This window comes from Sus scrofa, chromosome 13 (genome assembly GCF_000003025.6).
Source record: "Sus scrofa isolate TJ Tabasco breed Duroc chromosome 13, Sscrofa11.1, whole genome shotgun sequence".
NCBI classification, from domain to species: domain Eukaryota; kingdom Metazoa; phylum Chordata; class Mammalia; order Artiodactyla; family Suidae; genus Sus; species Sus scrofa.
The window spans coordinates 141,430,172-141,445,841 of NC_010455.5; the positions used below are offsets into that span (position 1 = coordinate 141,430,172).

Genomic DNA, 15,670 nt, shown 5'->3' on the forward strand with positions numbered 1-15,670 from the left:
TAAGAGAAGGCTGTGCAGCACTTACATGCTGTAGGGCAAGGTGCTCTATTCTTGAGCCTTATTAAGTCAGATCTAGTGAGATTTCTGGAACAGAGAGGGATGTTTTCTGGAACCTCAGGAAAACTCTGATTAGAGAATCACAGTACAGACCCTTAGGATTATAAAGTCAAGTAATACCCTGTGTAAAGCAATTCTATGATTGCTTCCAAGACTGAATTGATGACCATTGGACAGTGTGTGGCCATGTAACCTAGTCTACATAGCATCTGCTGAGTGGCAGCTGGTTAATGAAGCCATGAAGTTGAGCATGTGCTATAGCATTCCGTAATCAAGTGGAAATAGTATAGGTGAGATGGGATTTGAGTAAGTCCTAGAGGCAGGAGTAAGTTGCTTGAGCACGTGGTTTGGACTCTTACGGAATCTACTTCTTCTCTATTGCTGCCTCCTCCTCATCCCATACCTGTGGACTCAAGAGAAGCTGCTTATGATAATTTGACCAGAGAAGGAAGATCTGGGGCCTTTATAGATGATGCTATGTGATGTTTTCCCCCAGACATGGAATGTGTTGCTAATACATTGCAGGGGTGGCCCTAGAGGACAGTAGGGAAGCTAAAACCTTCCTATGGGAAGGACTTTCAGAGATAGCCAGAGGTATAGGTCCATATTAGGCAATGGCTTGGCTGGATGATGGGATTTGGGGATATCAAGATTAGAGGCTTGGAGACAGGGAGCTCTGAGGAAGAGGTATGTGGATGGACTTTTGGAATGGGCATATAGTTAAGGATAATTATTACTCATGCAATTGCTCAACAAAGAACACCTGCTCCAGAGAAGACTCAGTAATCACAGGGACTAGACAACTTGATTTATGATGGCTGTTAGCTTCCTCCCCAGCTACTCAACAACTTGCTCATCAACAAAGTGGTCATATTAGGAAAAAAAGAGTATACATATGCATGATTGGGTGGCTTTGTTGTTCAGCAGAAATTGGCACAACATTGTAAATCAACTATACTTTATTAAAAAATAAAAACAAACTAATAAACAAAACAAAGTGGCCATGTTAATAGGGATGGATGTTATTCATGAGCTCAGGAACATGGATTTTTCCTCACCAAGGCTGCCTCTGGCTGCAGCTGCTGAGTGCCCAATATGTTGACATGTCAATGGCAGAGCCCAAAACTGAGCTCCCAACATGGCAAATTCCCCAGGAGGACCAGCCAGCCACCTGGTGGCAAGTTGATTACACTGGACTCTTTCCATCATTGAGGGGGCAGCAGTTCTTTTATCTCCCTAGAATAGATGCATAATATGGATATGGGTCTGCCTTCTCTGTCAGCAACGTTTCTGCCAGCACCACCATCTGTGGACTTAACTGAATGCATTATTCACTGTCTTGGTATCACACACAATATTTTTATTCTGACCAAGGAATTTTATTTTGTAACCAAAATAATAAATAAAAAGTGAAAGAAAGAGTCACACTCATGGGATTGACTGGTCTTATCATGTTCTTCATTCACTCTGAAGCAAGATACAGTAAATACTCCAAAACAGAAACCCATATATGGTATCATTTATCCCATTGCCAGAATGTATGGGTCTAGAAAACCCTCAGTTCACAACTTTGGACTCTGATGATTTATAAGTGTTGATTCCCAAAGGAAAGAATCCTTTTCACCAGGGGACACAGCATTAATTATCATTGGAAGCTGATGCAACAATCTGACCATTTAGGGCTCCTTCCATCACTGTACTAAGAGACAAAGGAGGGAGTCAGTGTATGACTGGTGATTCATTCTGATTATGAAAGGATTTGGGATTGTTATTGCATAAAAGAGGTAAGGCAGAGTGTCTGGAGCCTAGGGGATTTACTGAGGTATATTCCATATTTGACTGGTAGAATTTAGTGGAAGTCTGTAGCAACCCAATGTGGGGACCTTCTGGAATGAAGATTTGGTTATCTCAGTAGATAAATAGGTGTGGCTGGCTTAGGTCCTGATTGATTATAAAGGGAACATGGAATGGGTGGCAGAAGAAGGAAGTTCATGGCCTTGTGAACACTTCTGAAAATGAGGACTGTGCTAGTCATGTTTTATTTATTTATTTATTTATTGTTTGAGATACATGTTTGAGATAAAGATATAGATAGCTCATATATCAATTTCTTCTTTTTATTCTCTCTCTTTTCCATACATTTTATATAAGGTGTGTTAGTTGTTATTAACCTTATAATTTAATCTTTAGTGTCTATCAAAGAATTATGACCAAACTAGAAGAGGAATTAACACTACTCAGAGATGGCTATGGCTCCTCAAGGGAACTCTGAGTCTTCATTTTTGCAGGAGAGGACAAGTGCATCTATATTTGCTTGAGAGATAGATGCCTCATATTTGGTGAACACATGAGGTAGATTAGAAGATAAACATGATTCAAAAGAGTTTCATGGACTTGAGAAAAGAAGTAGGTTATACTGGGTAATTACTACCAATCGTCACCAGCCTTCCCCCTCATACAATCACGGGAAAGAAGACTGAGAACTACATTTCCCAGCACCCTATCAGCATAACTCCAGGCTGTATTCAGCCTGTGAGAAGCATGCCTGGGAAATTCAGAAGCGGAAGGGAAGGAGCAGCCTTTGTTCTCTAGCTGCAGCTGTGAGCGGGTGTATTGCCGAGGTTGGTACAACATGGTGTTTAGCCAGTGCTCTTCTTGCTGCAGACAGCTGTGGTCTCTGCCCACAGCTTCCCTGTGAGTCATGCACTTCTGGGTTTTCCAAAAGACAGCAGTGGCCTCCTTGACCTTTACCCTTTCAGTCCTAATGAAAATTGTGTATGTCTCTAATTCATTTGTGAAATCCCTTCCTGTTTATAATACCTTGAGGGGCTTCTGTTTTCCTAAGCCTTTCGTACTAAACTCAAAGCTCTCATCCTTCCCAGAAAATCCTGAATCCAGGTTTCCCACTTAGGAAAGGTGGGTAAGGCAAGGCTATCTCCAAACTGTTTTCACTAAATGAAATCATTTTTGAAGATTCTAAAGTTAACCACTTCAGAAATGTCTAAAATTAGGAGTTCCCATCGTGGCACAGCAGAAATGAATCTGATTAGGAACCGTGAGGTGGTAGGTTCGATTCCTGGCCTCGCTCAGTGGGTTAAGGATCCAGTGTTGCTGTGAGGTTGCAGACGAGGCTTAGATCCAGCGTTGCTGTGGCTGTGGTGTAGGCCAGCACCTGTAGCTTCAATTAGACCCTTAGCCTGGGAACCTCCTTATGTCGCAGATACAGCCCTAAAAAGACAAAAGGCAAAAGACAAAAAAAAAAAAAATTAAAAACAACCAGTGTTAGAAAATTAGAAACAACCAGTGTTCCTCATTGGACTTCCTTTTTTCTTAGGTCCATGGTTCCTTGGAGTGTCTTGGTTTAGTGGTAGGGATTTGGAATCTTTAAGTGTACCAACCACTATCTGTAGAATAAATTTTTAAAAATAGGGAGATCGTTCAGTTATATTCTTTCTCTTTCCATCTCTCTCTCTCTTTTTTTTTCCTCTCTCTTTTACTCCCACCCCAGCATAAACACAAAATTTTCAATTTGTTTTATTGGTTAATAACATAAAAAAACTTGTTTTAAAGCATTGTTGACATTATTGTAATTATTGTCATTGATTTTTTACTCAGTAAGTAAATATTAAAAAATGCTCATTCTAAAGTACAGATCTTTAAAAATCTTTTGACTTTAAAATTTTTTTCCCCATACTAAGATGATTGGGATCTTCTTCCCTTAAGTACAAAATATCCCAGTGTTTTCGCTTCTATCCTTGAGCCTGGGATGGAATGTGCATCTCATTTAATAGACAGAAAGCTGGGGATTGTGTTGTATTTCTTCCTTCTTGCTGACTCTGAAATCTTACATAAGTCATTTTTTCTCCCAGGGACTCAGTAACCTCTTCTGTACAGTAGGAATGAAAATAGTTGTTAGAAGTAGTAACGTGAAATAAGTATTTTTAAAAATCAGGGCATTCCCATTGTGGCTCAGTGGTAACAAACCCAACTAGTATCCATGAGGAGGCAGGTTCAATCCCTGGCCTCACTCAGTGGGTTAAGGATCCCATGTTGCTGTGAGCTGTGGTATAGGTCACAGACAGGCTCAGATCCTGTGTTGCTGTGGCTGTGGCATAGGCCGGCAGCTGCAGCTCAGATTCAACCCCTAGCCTGGGAGCTTCCTTATGCTGCAAGTGTAGCCCTAAAAAAAAGAAAAAAAAAATCGGGTAATATAAGTAAGTGCTACCCTGTGGTCAACTAGAAGAGTTGTGAGCCCTTCATGTACCTAAAGTAAGCACTTATCTTTTCTCACTGACCCAAGCTTACCTTTAGCCCACCACCATACCAAGAAAATAAATGTAGCTTTGGCAAAGCTTGTTTACTCCTGATTTATTTTGTGGTAAGATTTTTTTTTTTTTTTTTTTTTTTTGGTACTGATTGCTTATCCCTTTCCTGTTGTATTAAAGTTATTTTGCTTATGCTCCAAGCTAACACAGAGGAAAAATTTATCACATGGGTATAGGGAACATCTCCTGGATCCCAACCAAGGGCAGGGAAGTAGTTAGACTTTAACTAGAAACTAGAACTAAAAGTGGAATATTTGTCTCTTTATAAGAGTCTCCTCATTTTTCTCTCTCAGACCTGCTTCTCTGACCCACATGATGGAATATGATTCATCACAGCTCCTCAGTGTACATGTTACTTTTCTAGCAACTGATCTGGAAAGCACTAGATTTGCTTGGTCCTTATTCTAAATGCTGAGTTGAGAAAATCTGATAGAATTTTCTTGGGTCAAATGCCTATCTCTGGCCCCCAAAAATGGGGCCAACATGACAGGCTCATGGGGTACAAACAAGGCTGCTAAAATCCCTTTCTAGTGGGTGAACAGCAGAAAAGGTAGCCAGCAGAAGGTGGAGGGAGGCCCCAAAGGTTCTTTATGAACCTCTGAACAGTCAGGCAAAGGTGGAGGCCACAGAACTGTCTGTCTCCTGACAATGCTGAGTCCTGATAACTTATGTGCTAATCTCTCTGTTATGACCTTGAACATTCATTTATCTGTTTATGTGTTTACTGAGAGCTTGCCAAGTGTCAGGCACTGTGCTGGACAGTGGGATCCTGTAATGAGCTGGATGTATAGAAACCTGTCTCACAGGTTTTGCAGTTTCATTCTCACTCGTTGAATTCTAAGCCTCACATTAAACCTGTGTCTTTGGCATCTTAATTCCCATTTTATAAATAAAGATGCAGAGAAGTCAGCTTTCTGACACAAGCTCAGAGCGCTTTTCTGTCATCCATTCCATCATGATATTTTGTGTACCAACTTTCGATATACTGATTGGAAATCATTTTGTCACTGTATCACATCGATTCTCCTAGGCAATTCTTTTCAGAATTATTTCAATTACTGAATATGTTTGAAATGAATTAAAGTATACTTAAAAAAATATCCCATATTGGGCTGGGCCTTCTCCCAAGTTATTTTAAATTAGTAAGGTCACTCTTAACACAACCAACTGTATTAATAAATGCATGAACATTTCTTGTACATCTATCATGTCCAACAAACTCTAAGCTAAAATCAGATTTTAATATTTTATAGATGGGATAGGGTTTTAGCTTCTAATTACTCATTTGCTATGTTCTCTTGTAGCTGGAGAGAGATGGCGTCTGTTATTGTGCTCAGTTGTTAAGAGAGAGGAAGAAGGCAAAAATAACGCTGATGCTGTGGGTGAGTTGGGAGTCCATGTAGGTTGTTCCAGACACTATTATTTATTTCCTCTTTCTGCATTATCTCATTATCCCCGGTGAGGGATAATCATCTCAATTTTACGAATGGGGAAACTATGGTTCAGAAAGGTTAAGACACTTGGTCAAGATCAAGGAATCATACCTTGTAGCCAGATGTTTTTCACGATGAAGTTCACACTTTCTCTACCATCCAGTCTTGGTTGTAAGATCTGCAGCTTTAGGGCATCCCGAATGGGAGGCAAAATTCCAGCAGCCAAGCCAAGAATTTGTGAAAAGCTTCCGTCTGGTCCAGAATTGCCCCAGTTCTGTTTCAGACTAGTTCTATAGTGGACACCTATTTATTTGAAGAGTTTCTGGACTGACTAAACTCCCCAACAGAGCGTTAGGACACTCTTAGAACTAGAACTAGAAAAGCAAAAAACAGGAAAGACAAATGGAATGAAGGCTCAGGAACCAGAGCAGTGCTGAGGACCCACTGCCCAGAGCTGGGCCCACACTCCCAGTCTCCACTCCACTCTTGGTGGTTCACTTCTCTGCAACCTCATGACCAAAGAAGAAAGGGGGTTGAGCATGAGATGGGGCTTCTCTCTCCAAGCTCCTTTTTTTCAAGTCTTTCAGAAGGCCTCTCGTGGGGCCAGGTCTCATGTCCTCCTTGGCTCATGCACTGCATGGAGCTGGAGAAGGGGGGTTGCAGTGGGGGCTGCTGGCTCATTTGGATGTGTCTGGGGCCAGGGGAGGGGCCTCTATAGTCAGAGGAAGGGGAGATGGGTGCTGGGAAGGGAAAGCAAATAAGAAAAAGCTGTGGGAGAGCCTTCCAGCTTACAGGGCTTACAGGGACATGCCTCTGGGTCAGGGAGACTAGGATCAACAGGAAGTATTGGCCAGGGCCACCTCTGCAGCGTGCCACACAAACACATCCTGTGCCTACCCCCTACCTTAGTGAGCACCTTCCAGATATTTTTTTTCTTTTTGGCGCCACCTGCGGCATATGGAGTTTCCCAGGCTAGGGGTGGATTCAGAGCTGTAGCTGCCAGCCTATACCACAGCCACAGCAACACAGGATCCGAGCCACATCTGTGACCTACACCACAGCTCGCAGTAACTCTGGATCCTTAACCCACTGTGCAAAGTCAGGGATTGAACCCGCATCCTCATGGATACTAGTCGGGTTCCTTCCCACTGAGCCACAAGGGGAACTCCCAGATTTTTAATATAGAGTCAGAGATGAAAACTTCAGTGTTGAATCAGTGCTTCCCTCATCTTGGCTTTACCCCTCCCCCACTCTGTTTTCTCTGTAAAGGCCTCCAAATGTTCTTAAATTATTTTTTAAAAACTACAATTAAAACAAATCTGTTTATCTCTAAAGCTTGTTGGTTCATTATGGATTCAGAGAATAGTTTTCTGATTTATTTTCTCTGTTTGGGCTTCTTCTACCCTGTTAGTGGAATTTGAATCTAATCTTTGTGATCAATTATAATTAATTAGGCAGCATTCTTCCTCAGTAATGGTGGCTATAGAATGGTTATGGCGATCTGTGTGTTTCTCTCACTCTTAGCTGTAAGTAGAGATCTGTTTGTTAGATTGCTGTTAATTAATTGTTTAGTATGTCAAAACAACACAATGGGCTTAAAAATACATTTTGATAGTACTGTTGCTGAATGTGACTTGTGAATATCTGCTGGCACCAAGAAAAATGTGATAAGGATAAGACCTCCTTACAAAGTTGCTGATGTTGGTGTGTAAATCTGTGTCACTTGCTGGGAACGTGTGTGGTTCTGAGACTATATATTTATTTTTAGGACATATATTCACGTGAGTATAACTGATCACTGATGAGGACAAATGCACCATCTGTAATTTATTTCAGATAGATACAAACTGGCAAGTCAAAAAAAACGGCTGTTCTTCAGAGCCCTGGGTGATATTCATAGATAATACAAAAACTTCATTTCAATCAATAGTGTCAGTCTTTTCCCCAATCAAACTTGTAACTGTAGTGCTATAAAGGACCTTGCTGTATGTTTTCCCATAATGTTCAGCTCTGGGAGTGGAGGCGCAAAGAAATAGCTCAAGATCGATGGCAGTGAGGAGAGGTGAGGAAGAAGCTCAGGACCCAGAGAACATGGTTAGAAAGATTATTGAATGACAGAGTAATGGATTTAAAAGTGGATTGTTTCCCCACCTCTACAAAAGAGGAACAAAGGCTGCTCCAGAGTGTCAAGTCAAGGAAGTGGGCCTTAACCCTGGCTGGCTTTGAGCACGTGTTCTCTGAGGACCACGGAGTGGTGTCAAAGTTGTTTTCAAAGCAGCACAAGTCAAGGGGAGGAGAGGGGGTGTGTGCAGGGCCAGGCAGGCCTAGAACCTGAACCTGATGGGGGTGCTTGCCTCATTCTACTTGGAGGCACCTGAGGTGGGAGGCTGCTGGATCATGGGGAGAACAGGGCACATGAGCCTGTCTTATGATGAACCCTACTAATCAATTTGTTAAATGCATAATGCATATATTGTACAGAGGCTCGCAAGGGACACCTCAGTGTATAATCAAAGCATGACATGGGGAGAATCAAACATCCTTCCCATGCTATTCCAGGACCCTCTGATATATATAGCCATCCCTTCTTGCAGTGCAAGGTTGTCTTGTTTTTTACTTACTTGTATTGTTTTGTTTCATTTTAAACTCTTCTGAATATTTCAGCATTAGTTTTATCTCCAATTGCATGATGATAAACACAGTCTCTAGTTCCAAGAATTTCATTCACTACTTAGGGAGTAGGGAGTCATGGTTAAGAGTCTGGGCTCCCGGGCCAAATCACCTTGGCATGAATCAAATTGCCTTGGCTCCAAACTTGTTCAGTGAATACAATTGGACAGAGTAGTTAATACTCTATACTTATTTTCATCTACTTAAACTCATTTTTTATAGGAATACCTTTTGCTTAGTGTTGTTCTGAAGATTTAAAAGAATTTATGTTGTAGTTCCCTTGTGACTCAGTGGGTTAAGGATATGGCATTGTCACTGCTGTGGCTCTGGTTACTTCTGTGGCATTGGTTTGATCCCTGACCTGGGAATTTCCATGTGCCACGGGTATGGCCAAAAATTAAAAAATAAAAGAAGGTATGTTGAGGATTTAGACAAATTTTGGGCATGGAGCCAGTACTGTATGTGTCAGCTAGAGAAGCAGTACATCAGAGTGATTGAGAGGCCAGACTCTAATAGGCAGACTATATAGATTGAACTTACAGCTCTGCCACTTGGCTGCTGTGTGGCTTTGGGCCTGTCATCTAACCTTTCTGTGCCTCATTTGTGTCATCTGAAAATGGTAACAATATCTCAGCATCATTGTGATAATTAAAGCCATGAATATATGTAAAGCCCTTAGAATCCTGCCTTGATTAGAATAAGCTGATATGTTATCTATTATCACGATTACTATTAAGTAAATGTGGGATGAATTTCTTAGTTCCAGGGATTGAGTGGCAGATGGCATGACAGTGGTGAAGAGCATGGGTTCTGGAGATGATGGTCCTCTACCTCATCTGAAAAATGAGGATGAGAAATCGTTTTGCCATCTGAAAAATGGGAATGAGGAAAAGAACCAAACTCAGAGGAGAGTGGTGAGGATTTAATGAGACGGGACATGGAGTGTCACTGGCACTTAACTTGGAAAGGAATGCTAGCTAGTTTAATTTATTGCTCTCAATGCTTCAGAGGCTGATACCTGCTTTTCGTGCCCACAAGGTAGTCCTTGGAGTTCTCAGATCCCTCTGGAGCTCACTGTTCCTCAGGGTCCTCCCAAATTCCCACACACCAGAGCACAGCTGTCTCTTCTTTTCCCTCAACGTGGGTCTTCTCCACCCCTCCTCCCGCATATGGCTTTATTCTGTGCCTTGTGTATGACTTTTTGGAACTCTTAATTTTTTTTTTTTTTAAATTGGAAAATATCTCGATTGGTCAAAACAATTTAGGGATGCTGGAAGACGTGTAGATTACTAAACAGAATCAAAATAACAATAGCCACTGAGTACTTACTACGTATCAAAACCTGAGGGTATATTCTTTTAAAAATAACCACTTTATGGAGCTATAATTTACATACTATAGAAATCACACTTAGAGTTCCCATTGTGGCTCAGCGGAAACGAATCTGACTAGGAACCTTGAGGTTGCAGGTTTGATTCCTGGCCTCGCTCAGTGGGTTAAGGATCCAGCGTTGCCGTGAACTGTGGTGTAGGTTGCAGAGGTGGCTTGGATCCAGCATTGCTGTGGCTGTGGTGCAGGCCAGCAGCTATAGCTCCGATTCGACTCCTAGACTGTGAACTTCCATATGCCTTGGGTGCGGCCCTGAAAAGACGAAAGACAAAAGACAAAAGACAAAAAAAGAAAAAAAAAATCACCCTTTTGAGGTCTCCAATTCAGTAGATGATAGCATATTCACAGAATTTTGTGATCATCTCCATATCTAATTTTAGAACATTTTCTCACCACTAAATAAACCCTGTACCTTTAGCAATTACTTTCCATTGTCCTCTCCTCCAAGCCATTGGGCTGTTACTGATCAACTTTCTGTCTATGAGGATTTGTCTGCTCTGAACATCAGGTGTAAGTGTGGCCTTTTGTGAATGGCTTTTCTTCACTTAGCATAGTGTTCTCAAGAGTCGTGCATGCTCTAGCAGAAATCAGTACTTCAGTTAGTCCATCCATTTTTTACTGTAGGATACTATCCCCTTGTGTGGATAAAGCACATTTTGTTTATCCATTCATCAGTCGGTGGACATTTGGGTTCCTTCCACTTTTTTTTTTTTTTTTTTTTTTTTTTTTGTCTTTTTGCTATTTCTTTGGGCCGATCCCGCGGCATATGGAGGTTCCCGGGCTAGGGGTCGAATCGGAGCTGTAGCCACCGGCCTACACCAGAGCCACAGCAACACAGGATCCGAGCCACGTCTGCGACCTACACCACAGCTCATGGCAACGCCGGATCGTTAACCCACTGAGCAAGGGCAGAGACCGAACCCGCAATCTCACGGTTCCTAGTCGGATTGTTAACTACTGCGCCACGGCGGGAACTCCCTCCTTCCACTTTTTGGTCATTATGTGCAATACTGCCACGAACATTTGTGTACATGTTCTGTGTGGACATATGTCTTCATTCCTCTGAGGTATATCCCTAGGAATGGAATTACTGAGTCATATGGCAATTCTCACACATATATATAATCTTTTGAGGAACTCCCAGGAACTCTTTTACCTCTGTCAACTGACTCACTGCTCACAGTGCTCCTATGAGGTGGTTGTTGATTGTCTCATTTTACACATGAGGCATTGAGCGTTTAAGTAACTTGCCAACATTCACAGAGCAAGTGACTGATGGGGCTAGTGTCCAGTCTTTAAAATAGCACTACAAGCCACTTGTGTCTCCAGAGAACTGTTCAGGATTTTGAGAAGTGTGTTCACTATATCAGTTCTAGGGAAAATTTGAGGATGGGGATTTTCATAGGCAAAGGGTATTGGTAGTGGCCAGAATGTACGATAACCTTTCCCCAGGTAAACTTCGATCCTGAGGGGAATTAAACTTGAATGAGGGGTTTTGTAGAAATTAATCCGTGGGATATTAACATGACCAGCAAAACAGAAATGACTCAATGCCAGCCTTGGCTTGAGAAGTTTAGTATAGCACCTGCATACCAGTTATATATGTTAGAAATCTCTTCTCCCACTTCATTATGTTTGTCTTTTGGTTTTCTTTATGGTGTCTGATGAAAAAAATTTTTTTTAGTTTATTTTTAGAGCATCTTTAGGTTTACAGCGAAATCTGGGGAAAATGTAGACAGTTCCTCTATACCCCTCCCCCCTCCCCCACAGGCTCTCCCCCAGTGCCACCCCCACCGCAGCTCTCCTCATTTTCCACTGGAGTGTACATTTGTTAGAGTTGATGAATTAACCCAAAATTCATTGTTACATTAGAGTTTTCTCTTGATGTTGTACATTCTATGTATAGTTTTAGAGAAATTTATAATGACAGGCATCTACCATTGTATCATACAGGATATTTTCACTGCCCTAAAAGTCCTCTGTGCTCTGCCTGTTAAAGTTTTAAATTTCAATGTAATCAAATTTGTGTATCATTACTCTAGGGCACAGACTTGGAAGCCAGGCTGCCTATATTCAAATCACAGCACTGCCCTTTGCCAGCTGTGTGCTTTGGGCAAGTTACTTAATGTCTTAGTACATCAGTGACCTCATCTGTGAAATGGGGATAATAATAGTATGTACCACAGTGGACTTTTGAGAGGATTAGATGAGATTATACATAAAGTGCTGATAATAGTGCTTTAATGAGGACAGGATTTTATTATTACATATTTATAGTTTGTACTTTTATTGTCTTATTTAAGAAGCCCTTCTCTAGCCTGTTGTAAAATCATTTTCTTTTTAGTGGTTTCTAATCTGCTGTTTACTTTGTCCTCACGTAGTGGATTTTTTAAGTCTAATTGGTTGTTTTCCTGCTTATGTTTAGCTTCCCCTCTGATCCCCTCCCTCCTCCCTTCCCCTCTTTTCTTCTTCTTCTTCCTTTCCTCCCTTATTTCCTTAGCTTGCTTATAATCATTCAGCAAATCAGCATCATCCTAGAAAAAAGAAGGCCTTATATATGGGTAATGGCTTTAATTATCCTAGCACCAATCCTCTTGCAGATTTTTTATTTGTTGAATTTTCTGTAAATAATGCTCTAACTCCTTTTAGCAAAATAGAGTGCTTTATTCATTATTATATCTGCAGTGAACTAGAGAATTATTATAAGGCAATACACACAAAACAAACTTTCCTTCTGGGTGTGTATAAAAATAAATCGCATTTACAGGAACATAAACTGCATAAGTGAACCCTGTATCCATCGTTAAGCCTTTTGACGGTATTCAGTTCCACAGCCTGGGCCAGGCTTTCATCTCTCTAATCTTTGGACATTCCAAAGTTTCTTAGGCAGATCTGAAGTCTGTTTTTTTAGGATTATTATAAACCTGTTATTTAAAAGTCTTAACCTGTTTTATTCTCAAATCTCTAAATTGGCTCCTAGCAGGGGCTCTACTTTCTTTTCTTCTCTGGGTATCAGGGACGATCATGATGACTGGCCCAATCTGAACTGAAGGGATTGAATTGCAGTCCATGTAGCCCCCAGAAAGACTCTCTTGGTAGAGTTGATTTTATTATCCAGAAAGAATGGACTGACCTGACTTTCTGAAACCATTCAAGTAAATTTAGCTTGGAGCTAACACATGAAGTTCATAGGTCATTCACTCACTAAACTTTTTTCTTTTTTTGTCTTTTTAGGGCCGCACCTGCAGCATATGGAGATTTCCAGGCTGGAGGTTGAATTGCAGCTGTAGCCACTGGCCTATGCCACAGCCACAACAACGACAGATCAGAACCAGGTCTATGACCTACACCACAGCTTGTGGCAATGCCGTACCCTTAACCCATTGAGTGATCCCAGGGATCGAATCTGCATCCTCATAGATACTAGTCAGATTCATTTCCACTGAGCCACTATGGGAACTCCACACCAAACATTTATGAGACACTCGCTGTGTGCCAGGGATTAAGACAGTATGACAGACTGGAAAATAGTCATTAGTAAGACAAACTTCTTATATCTGAGTATCACATTATCATTTTGTACAGTGTAAACTTACACAATGTTGTCTGTCAATTATATCTCAATAAAGCTGGAAAAAAAAATAAGACAGAAAGCATGATCTCAAGGAGTTAGTGGTTTAATAGGAATGGTAGTAGATCTCCCAAATACTCGGTGTTCTAATAGAAATACCATCTCATCATCTTCATTGCCAACTGCCCCCCCAACCCTGAAACAAAAAAATACATAATACTCTGAGGACATGGTTGGTTTAAAGAGTATGCCATATGTATAAAATTGTGATTTCAGTAGTGTAGCTCTGGTTCCAGAGTAGTTTTGCATTTTAAAAATCAAGACCTAGAGGTACATTTTGATGTTTATTCAATATCTTTCTTAAACATTGAGGGTTCTTGGCAGCTTCTACTAAAATGTTTTGTTCTATTTTCTAATTCCCCAAACTTGAAGTCTCTTACTCCTTAATACTCCAAACTCTCTATCTATCACACCCTGATACTGCCACTTTATTTTTTCAATTCCCTGCTCTTCTCCTTCGGGTATACAACAGCCCTGGTAATTAGAATTATTCTCCTGATTGCTTTTCTTGTGATAACCTTCCTAAGCAGCTTTGGCTCTTTCTTTACAGAGAGTGGGACTGGGAGAAAAACTAAGTAAATGAAGGGGAAAGTGGTGAATACCAACATGTTAATATATTCTCTATCTTATCACATCTGCTTGTATAAAATAAGTCCTTTACTAATGCATGTGTTATTTGAACTGTTCTTTACTTTGAGGGGGTAAAAGTGTATTATGGCCCATATGTGGAAATACAGATAGTCAAACATGCCAGTTTTCTTTTTTTCTTTTTATTTTTTTTATTACTCAAATGACTTTATTGCATTTATAGTTGTGCGATGATCATCTCAATGCAGTTTTATAGGATCTCCATCCCACAACCCCAATGCATCACCCTACCCCCCAAACTGTCTCCTTTGGAAACCATAAGTTTTTCAAAGTCTGTCAGTCAGTATCTGTTCTGAAAAGAAGCTCAGTCTGTCCTTTTTTCAGATTCCACATGTCAGTGAAAGCATTTGATGTTGGTGTCTCATTGTATGACTGATTTCACTTAGCATGATAATTTCTAGGTCCATCCATGTTGCTAAAAATGCTTGTATTTTGTTCCTTTTAATGGATGAGTAATATTCCATTGTGTATATGTACCACATCTTCTTGATCCACTCCTCTGTCGATGGACATTTAGGTTGTTTCCACATCTTGGCTATTGAAAATAATGCTGCAATGAACATCGTAGTACATGTGTCTTTGCGAGTCATGGTTTTCTCTGGATAGATGCCCAAGAGAAGGATTGCTGGATCACATGGTAATTCTATTTTTAGTTTTTTGAGGAATCTCCATACTGTTTTCCACAGTGGTTGCACCAATTTACAATCCTACCAAAAGTGTAATAGGGTTCCTTTTTCTCCACACCCTCTCTAGCACTTACTGTTTGTAGACTTTTGGATGATGGCCATTCTGGCTGGTGTAATGTGGTACCTCATAGTGGTTTTGATTTGCATTTCTCTAATGATGAGTGATGTTGGACATCTTTTCATGTGTTTTTTTGGCCATCTGTATGTCTTCTTTGGAGAATTATCTGTTTAGATCTTCTGCCCGTTTTTCGATAGGGTTGTTTGTTTTATTGGTATTGAGCTACAGAAGGTGTTTATAAATTTTGGAGCTTAATCCCTTGTCCATCAATTCACTTGCAAAGATTTTCTCCCATTCTGTGGGTTGTCTTCGTGTTTTGTTTAGGGTTTCCTTTGCTGTGCAGAAACTGTGAAGTTTGAGTAGGTCCCATTTGTTTATTTTTCTTTTTATTGTCAATACTCTGATAGGTGGATCTGAGAAAATGTTGCTGTGGTTTATGTCAGAGAGTATTTGGCCTATGTTTTCCTCTAGGAATTTTATAGTGTCTGGTCTTATATCTAGGTCTTTAATCCATTTGGAGTTTATTTTTGTGTGTGGTATTAGGGAGTGTTCTAATTTCATTCTTTTCCATGAGGCTGTCCAGTTTTCCCAGCACCACTTATTGAACAAGCTGTCCTTTCTCCATTGTATAGTCTTGTATAGTCTTTGTCATAGATGAGTTGGCTGTAGGTGCATGGGTTTAATTCTGGGCTTTCTATCCTGTTCCACTGATCTATATGTCTGTCTTTGTGCCAGTACCATGCAGTTTTGATGACTGTTGCTTTGTAGTATAG

General features: G+C 40.7%; 1 long non-coding RNA gene across 1 annotated transcript in view; it reads left to right on the forward strand.

Annotated features, from left to right (window-relative positions):
* The window catches only part of LOC110256420, a 479,854-nt gene that overhangs the window by 20,677 nt on the left and 443,507 nt on the right, over positions 1-15,670 (forward strand). The window contains exon 2 of the long non-coding RNA XR_002337890.1: positions 5,687-5,764. This is a non-coding gene — a long non-coding RNA (uncharacterized LOC110256420). The remainder of the gene's footprint in view (positions 1-5,686; positions 5,765-15,670) is intronic.